Source organism: Vigna radiata, chromosome 6, assembly GCF_000741045.1.
Source record: "Vigna radiata var. radiata cultivar VC1973A chromosome 6, Vradiata_ver6, whole genome shotgun sequence".
Lineage (NCBI taxonomy): Eukaryota > Viridiplantae > Streptophyta > Magnoliopsida > Fabales > Fabaceae > Vigna > Vigna radiata.
Window position 1 is genome coordinate 24,560,776 of NC_028356.1, and position 14,222 is coordinate 24,574,997.

Consider the following 14,222-nt stretch of genomic DNA (forward strand, 5'->3'; position numbering starts at 1 on the left):
CAGAAACTCTTGAGAAGTGTGTGTTCTTGTTCGGCTTGTGAAACTCTTGTCTGTGGAGCTGGTGAAGTGCTACTACAGTGACAGAGGAAATAGCCGGTTCATCCTTGNTGCGCCTAAGGAGGTGTTTGGAAGAGGATCATCCTTCGTGAAGTATTCAGAGGAGGTGTTTCATCCTTTGTGAAGATTCAAAGGGGGTGCAGTTTCATCTCTTGNGGTATCAAGAGAGGTGGTTTCTAAACTTTTACAAATTGTTTCTTTGTGATTGTACTTTTTAATTGTTTTGTGCTTAGTGAACTGTTTATCTTGGTTGGAGATAAGCGACTGGACATAGGATTGGTAAGATCCGAACCAGTATAAAAATCATCTGTGCAAATTTCTTTCAACCTTACTGTTTTATTTATATTTATTATTTGCGTAGTAAGATAGATTGAGTAGAAATTAAAAGGCACACGTTTGAATTGAAAACCCTCCTGGTTTGTTATTCCACGCTAACAATTCAGTTGCAACAGTTCTGACAATATATCTTAATTATGATCAAAAAGGGGGAGAAAATATCTTAAAGCTTATTGTTATTCACTAATGCCCTTGTCTTTCAGGAGTTGTGTTTTTATCCAGATTATTACCAAAAGCTTTAATTCAAAGGAGTTTTTGATCATCATAAAAAAGGGGGAGAATGTTAGAAAATGGTGAAGATGAAGTTTTGNTGATGCCCAAATCAAGTCAAGATATATCAAGATTCGTGAAGATCCTTTGAAGACTTAATTTTGTTATTAAAAGCTTTTGTAATAATTGAAGTTTAAATGTTTAGGACTTATATTTGTAGTAGGTTTTGATTCTTGTACCTTCATATTTTATATTTGTTGTTCAGAATAAAAAACGCACGGTCTTAATCAATTAAATCAAGTATTAATTGATTAAAATGTTACAGGTGCTGAAGACTCAACTGGTATGGAAATAATCGATTAATACCTATTTTAATCGATTAGTTAATCGATTAATCCTTAGAATAATCGATTAAAACTAGCTGTTGAAGTTTTCGGGTTTTTGAAAACTAGCCGTTGTACTCATTTTAATCGATTCACATTAATATTAATTAAAAGCGTTAAATGGCCAGTTACGAAAAATGGAAGAGTTTTTGCTTGAGTCTATTTATAGGCTCTCTTTATCCATCAATAGTAACTCTACCCTTGTGCTTAAGAACTCAGAAACTCTCGAGAAGTGTGTGTTCTTGTTCGGCTTGTGAAACTCTTGTCTGTGGAGCTGGTGAAGTGCTGCTACAGTGACAGAGGAAATAGCCGGTTCATCCTTGGTGCGTCTAAGGAGGTGTTTGGAAGAGGATCATCCTTCGTGAAGTATTCAGAGGAGGTGTTTCATCCTTTGTGAAGATTCAAAGGGGGTGCAGTTTCATCTCTTGTGGTATCAAGAGAGGTGGTTTCTAAACTTTCACAAATTGTTTCTTTGTGATTGTAATTTGTAATTGTTTTGTGCTTAGTGAACTGTTTATCTTGGTTGGAGATAAGCGACTGGACGTAGGATTGGTAAGATCCGAACCAGTATAAAAATCATCTGTGCAAATTTCTTTCAACCTTACTCTTTTATTTATATTTATTATTTGCGTAGTAAGATAAATTGAGTAGAAATTAAAAGGCACACATTTGAATTAAAAACGCTCTTGGTTTGTTATTCCACGCTAACAATTCCGCTGCAACAATTCGGACAACGAATACAAAATTGCTTTTCAATATTTAACTCTTATGAATGCTATGCAATGCTCAAGAGTAAAAATGAGAAACTATGCTAATGGAATTAATGTTTGAAGAACGTTCAAGTTTAAGTGAAGAACAAGTAGAAAAGTTAGAAAAAATTATAAGGAAATAGGCTAATTCCACTACTTTTTCAAGATAGATTCATCATCGGTTATCCACAGATCATTGTTCAATTGATTATTGTTCAAGTTTTAAATTAATTAAAGTACATTCTCAATTAACTCGAGGGCGATCATACAATCAACTAAAGTAGATTCTCAATCAAATGCAAGACCTTTCTGGATTATTCACAATGAATTCAACCAAAGTACATCTTCAATCAAATCCTGTTGTGTTATAATCATGTCTATTTTTAAATCCCTTAACCAAATTAAAAGCTAATTAATCAATGTAAATTTTTAATTAATTATAGTTGAAATTCTTACCACTAATCAAAGTGCATTCTCAATTAGTAGCAAAAACACATTTAATCATATGAAAGTTCCTAAATTCAATCAAAGTAAAATTCTCAATCAAACCTACAAACCTTTGAACTCATATGATTAATATGCATGTAGATTCAAACACCTTATGATGCAAAAATCATTACTTTTAATATGATTGAGAGATGAAAGACGTAGAAGAACAATAATTTAAATCAATAATCAAAAGAAACAAATTCATTAATTCAACTTAACATCAGAATCCATAATGAAATTGTCGGTATCAAACAACCGGTATGGTCGAGTCACGCAGCGGGATAAAGTAGCGAAAACGTGATACGGTCAAAAATCAAGTTACAATGTTCAGTTTTAAAAATTTATTTTCTTAGTGAACTTTTATCGAACAATTGATGTGCATAAAATTTAATTGAGATTGTTGATAAGGAACGCACTGGTTTAGCTAAACCTTAATCTCATAGCGTTCTGGTTTTTTATTATGACAATACATTATTAATAACACATGTATTGTTATGTGTTACATGTTCAATTCTTTATTGTGAATGATATTTGATAACGGTTGAAAAACCGTTATTTTCACACTTAATTTTGATATTAAATCACACCCTTTATGGCTTAGAAGTAGCTTGAAATCATGCATTTTCTTAAGTTAGAAACAAAAGAGTCAAAATTGGTTTTCTTGGTTTTATGCTTGGTTTCCCTTGATTTTGTAGGTTTTTGGAATGAATTGAAAGAGAGGTTGAAGTATCAAATGGTTGCGGTGCTAAAAAGTCAACCAGAATGCAGAAAAGTCAACTAGTCAACCAGAAAAGTCAATCAGTTGACCATAATGTTGAAAAGTTGACCAGAGCGTTGTTTTTCTCCTACAGTGAGCGCTGAGCGCCAATTTTGCCCGTTTTTCACCGCCGAGCGCCAGAACTGACCGTTGGGCGTCCTACGATCCACCGCTGAGCGGTAATGGGCATTGAGCATCTAAATGAACGGGCCTGGGCCAAATTTCTGTTATTTTTATGTCCTATAAATAGACCCAATGCGATTCTCAGAGTAATCTTTTGACAATCAGAGACGTCCAAAGCTCTTCTTCACTCCTTGGAGGTGGTTTTTGGATATGGGAGCTCCGAATCACCAATTCTAGGGTTTATTCTTCCTTTCTTTTCATTAATTCCATTTAGTTTCACTATGTTCATTATGAATTAAACCCATTGTTGTTGGGGAACAATGTAATCTTTTGAAAGTCTCTTATATCGAATTCTTGTTTTATTCACATGCTTGTATTATCAATAGTTTGGGTTTTCTTAACCGATTTTCATGCTTGCATCGTTTAACTCATTCGGTGTATTGATCTATGATTTTGTCGATACGGGAACCTACGGGGAAGTCTCGAACTGATAGGAATTCTCTTGGTTAAGCAATACTACCTAGGAATAGCAGTAGGAGGGCCAATTGCTTTAAACTTCTATTTATCACACGTTATTGGTTACTTAGGGAAACTAGGAATGGTAAACTAGTAATTGATAATAGGCTCTCTTCGCCGAGGAATCAAGTTTTTAGTAGATTAGAAAGCTGCATGACATTGACAATAAAGAGAATTTAACAAGAATAGTAGATATAGGAGGGCGGATAAAGATGAAATTGTAAACCCCAACAACTCCATTAATTCATAGTCTTCTTTGCCAACTAATTCAAATTGCATTTGCATATTTAAATTTTGTCTTTTGATCAACTTTACAAATTATTCTTCTTTCAAGTCTTATGCAATCAAATCACATGAACATCTAGGCCACTGAGTCCTTTGGGAGAACGACACTCAGTCTTACCGTTTATATTACTTGATAGCGATCTGGTACACTTGCCAAGGGCTTAACAATATCTTAAAGCACATGTTTGTGTTGATTCTCATATATGTATGCATATTCACTGATTTTATACTTGATACATCACTTGTGATTGCATTACATATGTTTAAGAAAAGAAAACCACATGCACTTCATTAGACTTATATTGTGTGACAACACTACAAGTTTTTAGTCGATGTTAAACTGCTTTTTAGTCGCCTAAAGCAGAATAAAATTGGTCCCCACTAATGTAATATAGGGCTGACCAAGATATCAATCCGTAGACTCGACAAAATTAAGTTTTAAAATGTAGAGTTAAAATCTTGTATTTATTTACTAATTATTAACTACTAATGCAAGGTGGGGACAGTAAAAAATTTGAAATGAAAAAGAAAAGAATTAAAACTGAACTAAAATCTATTTGAAAGAAAAAAATAAAATGAAATAAAAGGATAGGAAATTAGAAATTTAAAATACCTATTATCTACCTAAGCTAATAGTAAATAGAAGCAAACATATCAATCCTAGTCTACTAGATTCAAGAATAATCATCCATACAAATCAAAATTTCCAGAAATTAAAATCTACAATATTAACCGTACAAATCTCAGAAATTGAATCAAAAGGAATAGAAATAACACCTGATATCATAACCAATACCTAAACTAACTCGATTACCTAAGAAAACCGAATGAACGACATAAAACAAATCAAAACCTAATTATAAAATTGAAACAAATTGTGTCTATTACTGCCAAAGCAATTGTCCATCTAAAACTACAACTGAATCAATAAAAAGCATAAAGATTCATTGAATTGAACACAAACCAGAATTGAAAGTATAACAGATGAGAATTAGTGCATAAATGTAACATTTATTGAAATTGAAATGGAAATACAAAGTGAAGTCACCGAGAAAAGCACACAATCGAAACCTCCACAGGTTATCATCACCGTGAGCCTCGATCAAAAACTAAAGAATCCAGCAGCTACACTAGGAAAAACACATAAACCCTAACTACTCACTCTAGAAGTCTCTCGGGTGGAGTCTGTCACCCTCCACCACACACAGTCGTTCGTGGAGTTTGTCACCTTCTCGTGATTCCCACCTCAAAAATCTACTTACATGCCCTTTTATAAGGTCGGAGACAAAGGGAAAGGGGAAAAGGGGAACCTTGGCAGCTTGGACGCTTCCCGCTTCCCATCAGACGGTCTCTGTTCTTTCTTTGTGAGCTAAATCTCCAACCATCCGATCATCTTCAACCTCTAAACCGATTCGGACTCCACATGTGCCTTGAGCTTCATCTTCCTTGAGCTTCTAATAAGTGGCATGAGATCTAGGAGCTTTCTTTCTCTCATGTAACTTCGTTGTCTACCCGCACAAGCCCTAATTCTAGAGAGTGTGTTCTGCCAAATGAAGTCACAAAAGCAAAGACCCCTACATCAACAACTTCAGTCTCTCCAAAATGACATCGTTGCACTAAAAGTAGGCCCAAGTTTAGCCAATTTGCAGCAACATTCTTCATATGCAATAGCCATGACCCAAGTTTGACAGCAGTGCCAGTCCAGCCAAGGCCTAATCTACAATAAAGAGAAAAAAATTCAAAATTAAAGAAAGAAAAGAAAAACCAAATGAAAGAAAAGAACTTTTTTACAAAAAGATTTTCTTAAAAAATATAAATTTTCAAATTTTTAAAAACTCTACAAAATACATCTAAAAACCTATTTTTAACAAAAAAATTTCAATTCTAAAGAATTAAAGGAAAAACCTAAAACTATCCTAATTCTAAATAATAAGGAACTAGAATGAACTAAAATTGATTTCTAAACATAGAAAAATAAGCAAATTTAGAGTGTTATCAGTCGACTTCATTATGAAGTAAGTCGATTAAAACTCGTGACTTTACACAGATTTTCAAAAACAGTGTTGTGAGTAATTTTGCATTGAAAATTTTCAAAACTAATTTGAAGTGCTTAAGTCGACTACACGCGCAGTGAATTCGACTTAGTTAGTTATTTGTTTTGAAATTCTATTAATGCTTTTGTGTTGTTATGACTACTACTAATTTGGTTGTTATGACTACTACTAATTTGTTTTAACTGTTACAACTGTCTGATGACAATCGACTACATTAGTGGCAAAGTCGACTATAGGAGCATCTGATTTATAGAAAACTATAAATAGACGTGATTTCGTTGATCACAAAGACTTTGGTTGATCTATCAATTTCCTTTGTTGTTTCAGATTGTGATCTTTGTATAAAGGCTCCAAGAACTCATCAAGAAGACAGAGGAGATCTTTCTTTGAAGAGTTTCTTAAGGAGGAAGTGATTTGCGCTTACTGTTTGATCAAATTCCGCATTGCTGGTGTTCATCATATTGATCAAGACTTCTATCAATTTTTGGGAGATTGTTGCTGTCCTGTTGGGATTACAGGAGGAGAACTCGTGGAGTTTTGGACACTTTGAGGATTGTTCAAAGTGGGTTGAAGATTGGAGAAGAGTGGATATCTTGCTACAGATCTTTGTGTTGTTGCCTATACTTTTAGTTAGAGGGTTAGAGAGATTGTCTATATTTTGACGTGGAAGTCTCTATAGAAATCTTATGTAAAGACCTTGACTAATATAGTGCATTGACTTCCTGGTTATGGAAGGAAATTGGATGTAGGCATTGAGGCCAAATTAGTATAAAAACTTTGTGTTTGCTTTCTCTTTCCCTACACTCTTTACTTTAAGTGGACTTTACAATTTACACAGTCAACTTTATATTTCCGCTGCACTTAAACTTCTTATTCCTTGCAATTGAAGAAACTTTGTAAAGTTTTATACTTTGCGAAAAAAATTTTAAAAAGACTCTGATTTTTGAACCTCACCAATTCACCCCCCTCTTGGTGTTGAAACTAAGCCATCCCGTTTCCAACAAAAAGTGTAGGGAGTAGCAAAATTCACACAAAGGATTTTATAATGGTTCGAATCAAAAGATTCTATGTCTAGTTGTTAATCAAAAGATTCTACGTCCTGTATTCTTAGAAAGCTTAGATAAACCCTCTAAGGGTTTAAGACAACTATATATAGCTTACTGGTCTGAAATTGAAAAGACACATTACAGTTGTCAATGATAATCAATTATTGTTTGTGATAATTGATTATTTAAGTCCGTTACTGGGTTTTTCAAAAAGTGATTATTCCAGAGACTTTGGGTAGTTTACATTAGGACCAGTGATAATCGATTATTCTGAGTAATAACCGATTATTCCAGAGAGCAAATGATTATTCAAGAATGCTCGTGATAATTGATTATTACACCAAATAATCGATTATATGCATGAATATTCTAAAGATAGGAGATTTCTAAGATTTTACAATTTCAAAGTTATTCCTAATACATTTGCAATCTAAAAAAGTGCTTTTAAATAAATTACAACTTGATTCTTTGAGTACTTCTATTGCAGCATCATCAAAATCATTTATCTTTAGAATACCAATGCTCCTCATTGGTAACAGAAATTACAGTGGAATAGGTCCAAAAGCTTAGCCCTCCATGAATGGAATAAACTACATGGTAAAATAAAAGTGAGATGAGTGGTGGATGCTTACTTCTAGTGGACGAGTTTGAATAATGAACGAGTTATGATTTTTACCCCCCTTAGGTCTCTTTATATAGGGGTTGATTGGGCTTCGACTCTAAATATTATGTTGATAAAATATTTTATCTTATATTTTCCAAATAATTAAAAGATTTAGATAATTATAAAAATATTTAGAAGATATTTTCTGTTGATATTTCTATATTTAATTAATTATCTTTAAAATATCAATTGAATTGTCTTCTAAATTCCATTTGCGCCCTTCTTAATTTTCCAAAATTGCATACAAGTCCATAAATTTCCTATAGCACTTTCTCTCTTGTTCAAAATTTTAACTTCAGCTGCATCAACAAACGTTAGACTATCCAAAATAATTTATGCAACTAAAAATCACATTTTAAGCCTCTTTAATTCCCAAACTCGATAAAGACAATCATCACAAATCTTATTCAAATAAATCATATTTAAGCACAATTATTCCACTAAAATTTTGAAATTAAATCTAAAATGTGGCATAAATGTGAACTCATCACACCCCTACACTTATCTTTTTGCACTCGTAGGCAAAATTGACTAATTTCAAGAATTTATTTTGAGTCATTTTAATCCATATTTGTATTTGGATCAAAAGAATGAATAACACTAGATACAGATCAATCATCTAGAAATCAAGTTGTCATGGACATGCAAATGAATTCACTCTATTCTTCAGACATGAGTTAACCTTTTGAATTCACAAGAAAATCAAATATGAAAGATATCACTCAAGTTAAAATGTATCTATTTCTCCTTAACTCTCTCAAGTGTTTTGGGTTTACGTTTACGCTCAAAATACCCATGTAAGTAGACACCCTTTGTATTTACTAAGACTATAATATTCACATACTTTATAAAAACATGCAATTAATAATCATGAGGACTTTTTAAAAGCTATAATAAGGTCGAGGCAAATGTAGGAAAATATTTGGAATATCTAACTTTTTGAAATAGATATAGAAATAGTAATGACACTTGATTTTCAAAACTAACTTTATTATTTGTTGCCCTTTTAAGGAAGATTTTTCTTTCATCTTCTTTGTTTTTCTTTTTTTCAAAACTCTTAACTTTTAATCTTCCTTTTTACCATTTTTATTATTTTTGTGGGTGAGGTACTCACCCACACACTTATTCATCACTTACTTCTAATACCATCCATTACATCTTCTTTCTTCCTAAGGTAAGAAACATATGTTTTTTTTCTTCTTTTCTCATTTAACAATGACTAAAACAAGAAAAATAGGTTTAAGGCTCAAAGGGATTTTCAATGGATTAATGTTAGGACAAGTTTATTTTGCCAAGTCGCTAAAACAAGAAATGCCTCGATCATATCAAATCATGCATATTTACCTTAGTTCCAAAAAAAAAGAATCAAGCTAAATATTAGAGTATCAACAAAACATGGACAAATCGCTTAAGAAAAATTGGTATGACGCATGGTGGTCCATCCTTTACATTCGTCCCAAAACTCACAAGTTTCAAATTTCTTTCATAAAAGAATTAATCAATAAATTCTTAAATCAACCCAATCATCAAATCATAGAAGCAATTCACTTATATTAACATGACTCATTTTTTTCCCTAGAATTCATGATCATCCCAGTTACTGATTCGAACCTTCAAATACATTGCAAATATTTATTGAAAACGGTATATTATTACAACTATGCATTGTCCTCAATGTATGCCTTATATATATAATAAAAAGAAAAGTATGAGGGTATTTACCTCCTTCATGGTGGAAGGAATGCTAGTAAGACTTCATCAGAAAATTCATCTTGGATCGAAATGTTATATTCTTTTTTCTTTTCAATCCTACTAAGATGGTCAGCTACTAAGTTATGTGCCCCACTTGTCCCCATTATGATTCCATATTTCTTGGAAACCACATGTATAGGCCTCACCCAAGTACTATCAGAAATAGGGTATATGATTCCTACTTTTAGCAATTTGGTGACCTCTTTCTTGACAACCTCCATCAGTTGAGGATTTAATATTCTTTAAGGTTGTCTTACTGGCTTAGCATCCTCTTCCAAAATTATCATGTACATGAAAATAGTAAGGCTAATACTAGGAATATCTACCAAAGTCCAGCCTATTGATTTCTTATGATCTTTTATAACTGATAGTGATTTAAAATACCGTTATCTGTGATGTAATTTTGATATTAAATGCACCCTTTTTGACTTAGAAACTTGCTCTAACTCATGTTTTTGCTTTAATTTTGTGAATAAGAGAGTTGAGGTTATACTTGATGATTTTATCACTAAATTCCCTTGATTTTGTAGGCTATTGGAACGATTTGAAGGAAGAATTAAAGTACCAAATAGTTGGAATGCAGAAAAGTCAACCAGAATGCAGTCTACGAGGCTTGGGCGCCCTTAAGGGGGGCTTGAGTGCCAGAAAATCGACGCCGGGCGCCCGGACGCCCTTCCAAGGGTGCCCGAGCGTCGAGCTTCATGGACCAAGCCCAGTTTTTGCTCTCTTTCGACTCTTTTGGACCGGACCCTGTTTCTACTCTTTTCCGACTGTATTTAAAGGACCCAGGGGCTCTAGGTTTTGTATCACAGGCAAAGAGCAACATAGTAATACACTATTTTCCCAATTCTTAGGGATTTTTGTCTCATTCTCTTCCATTTTTCATATAGTTTCTCATTATCTATGGGGAACAAAATTCTATTTGTTGTTGGGGGATGATGTAACCTTGTAAACTCTCATATATTTGAATTGATTCTTAATTCCATATGCTTTTTCGTTAATTGCTATAGTAATTCATCGATTTCAATGCTTCCTGTGTTTAACTCATTCATTAGCATGATTTATGAATTGCATGAGTGTTAGGAGGTTCCTTACAGTTCAGGTTCTTGTTGAATTACTCCCAAGAGTAATATTGCTCAAGGATGAGGGTACAAGTCTTGGTCATCTTTAAGCTCTTGATCTTCACATTTTATTACTAGGAATGCTAGGAATTGCATGAATTGGTAATTTTGGATATGCTTATTCACCAAGGGATTGGGTTTAGGTGATTTAGTGAGTGACATTGGCATTAATGCATAAAGAAGAATTCTTGCATACATGAGAGGGAACTTGTTGAAATCTAACCCCAACAACATATCCATCTCATATTAATCAACATTCGTTCATCTTTGTGCTCCTTTGCTATTGATCAATTGGATTCATATTTAATTTTATGTTTTTGCATTCAAAACCAATGATCTCTTTTTATTTAATTCTTAATTAATCTTGTTATCACACGACTGTTTAGCGCCGAGAGTCTTCTCGGATATGATACTTGGTCTTACCATTATATTACTTGTGCGACTCGGTACACTTGCCGAAATAGTCCAACAATAACCTGCAACAATTGTTCTTCCTGCTTGTTGGTAAGCAAAACAGAAATAATAACAGGGAGTTTCCCATCTCTTTCAATATAAGCATATTTCAAATGAGAAGGTAAGGGCTTCAACTGTAACGCCCCGACAACTTACAGGGACTGTTGACTGCCCCCACACATCACCACGAGACTTTCCAGTGTGCTTTGTCCTCACTCGCACACTTTTCGAGAAAACTTCCTCGAAGGTCACCCATCCCAGAATTTCTCCAGGCTAAGCACGCTTAACCATGAAGTTCTTATGGGTTAGGCTTCCGAAAAGTAAATGCATTTTGGTGATATGGGTAGCCAAATCAATTCCTTTAAGCTATCCTTCAACTGTATAGTCCCATACCTATACAGTCTCTAGATCCCTCTCATTCTGGTGTATGTTCGATTCGTCCATGTACCCCTTCCACTGGAAGCCTGCCAGGAGCCACTCCTTGTCTGTGCCCCTTGCACCACGCCTCTTGCATCGACGATCACTCCCCGCCCTCGTCAGTGCCCGGGTGTCACATGCCTACCAGCTTCCGTCTGGTTCGTCCTCGAACCACACCGTACTGGGAGAGGCTAGGCTCTGATACCATTTGTAACGCCCCGACAACTTACAGGGACTGCTGACTGCCCCCACACATCAACACGAGGCTTTCCAGTGTGCTTTGTCCTCACTCACACACTTTCCGGGAAGTTTTCTCGGAAAGTGTGTGAGTGAGGACAAAGCACACTGGAAAGCTTCGTGTTGATGTGTGGGGGCAGTCAACAGTCCCTGTAAGTTGCCGGGACGTTACATCAACTCCAAAGTAGGTGGTTGTACCACAAATGGTAGCATTTTATTGCCTAAGGTAATCTCAGCCACCTCATCACCATATTCGAATGCCATAGATGTATCATTTATTGATAATACATCCTTAATATGACTTGCTTTATAATTGTCTTTTTCGTCCAAAGTTATGAACAATGTTTTTGAAAAAGAAGAGTCCAAAGATGGAGAATAAATTGAGAAAATGTCTAAGAAACTAGAAGAAAATTTATTTACAACATCACTTCATAAGTCAATGCAAAACAGAGAATGATCTTCAATTGGATGCTTCACGACTTCCAACACGTTGAACTGCACTTTCTCATTTCCTATTTCCATTGTCAATGATCTTGCAAGTACATCTATCTTGGTTCGTGTTGTCATCATGAAGGGTCTTCCCAAGATAATAATTGTTGGACTGATCCCTACATTATCCTTCAAATGCAAAATTGATGAGTCAATATTTTCTTGATTTCACTTAGCTTCTTTTGCTAGATTTAATTAGGGAATTGTTCTTGAATGCCCAGTATTTTCCCATTTTTGCTAATTGTGCTTAATTTGACCAGAAATTCTTATTTTAATTAATTTGAATTATCTGAAGCTAAATATTTGCATTATTAATTGTAGGGAAATTGTTGGATAATAATTTGGGACTGAAAGAGAAATGTCACATCAATTTTATTTTAAGCTAAAATGGGAGAGAAGGTGAGGATTTCATTTTTGGGGGTGCACATGGAGATGGGCTAGAATAAAGAGTAAATGGGAATAAATATTAGATGAGGTGATTTAATTATGGATGATTGATGACGAGAAGTTCATGGAAACATGGATGTTGTGCTTCAATTGGAAGAAGTCGGCTGCCACGTTTTTTAAGGCTGGAGCAGCATGTTACGACCCATGGGCAACCTATACTTGGTGCATCCAACAAGCAAGGAAAGAGTGCAGCATCCAGCAAAGCATAATATCCAACACATTGGGAGGTGTATCATAGTCATGGCCCAAGCAGCACGTCCTGGAGGTGTAGACGATGATTAGAGAAGGGCAACCTCCACTCACACAAGCTTCTGGACTTTCTTGCTTGGATAAAAGAAAAAAAGCGCTATACGTCCAGGAGGTACAGATAGTGACGTTCCAAGCTACTAGACTTCACGCTCTAGCTAGATTTCACGCTCCAAGGTGGGATGGACTTCACGCTCTTCATGCTGCACTCCACGCACAAAAGCTTTCCATTTCGAGTAGCTTAAATTTGAGAAAAGGAGGTGTCACTGCCTGGTCCAGCATCCAGCAAGAACTCTAGCACGTGAATGAGCATGCAGACTCAAAGTGCAACACGTTGATTCTTTGAGCTGGAGAGAAATGGGCAGCACGGCCCATGGACGTCACTTAGCTCTAGCAAGGCACACTAGGTTCTGGATAAAAAAAAGAGTGTGCATCAGCCACCACCGAGATGCATGATGAAGGTTGAAAAACAGTTATTTTCATATGTCATTTTAGACCAAATTACACCATTTACTGCTTGGAATGAGCTTAGAATCAAGCAAAACTCAATAAATGAGTCTGTAGAGAGTCAAAAGCTGTTTTTAGCGATATTATGCTTGTTTTGCATTGTTTTGTAGCATTTCTGAGAAAATGAAGAATGGAGTTAAAGATAAAGGTCGTAGACTCAAGAAAAGAGAACAAAATTGAAGATTTGAAGAGTTGACGCACCGCCCGACGGCAACTTACACCGTCGGGCGGTCCAGGGCGAGGAGTAGGCACTGGCGTTGGCGTTGGGCGGATTTGAGGGAAACCGCCGGGTGGTGGCCCTTACCGCTGGGCGGTTTTGCGATTTGTGGGAAACCGCCGGGCGCCACACTTGTTCCGTCGGGCGGTGGTCTGTTGGACCTGGGCCTGTTTTCTGCTGCGCTCCTCACCTATAAATAGCCCTATTGCGAGTTGAGATGTATTCTTTTGAGGATATCTTGGATTCTTAGGCTCCTTTTCATCTTTTCTAGGGTTTGTTCTTCCATTTTTCTTCCATTTTTCATCTAGATTCACCATGAAAATGGTGAACTAAACCCTATTGTTGTTGGGGGAAACAATGTAATCTTTTGATACTCTCTTTTATTGAAACTCTTGATTATTTATATGGTTTCCATATGTTTTGATTGTTACTTGTTGGGTTCTCATCTGTGCTTAATGCCTTTATCGTTTAACTCATTCGATAACTGATGTTTGTCTTTATTGATATAGGGACGTATATTAATGTCATGAACTAATGAGTAATTCCTTGATTTTGCAATACCACCTAGGGATAGGGGTAGCATGATCAATTGCGTTTAACTTCTGCTCTATAATGTTGTATTAATTGCTAAGGGAGGCTAGGGATAGCAAGCCAGTAATTAGTATTA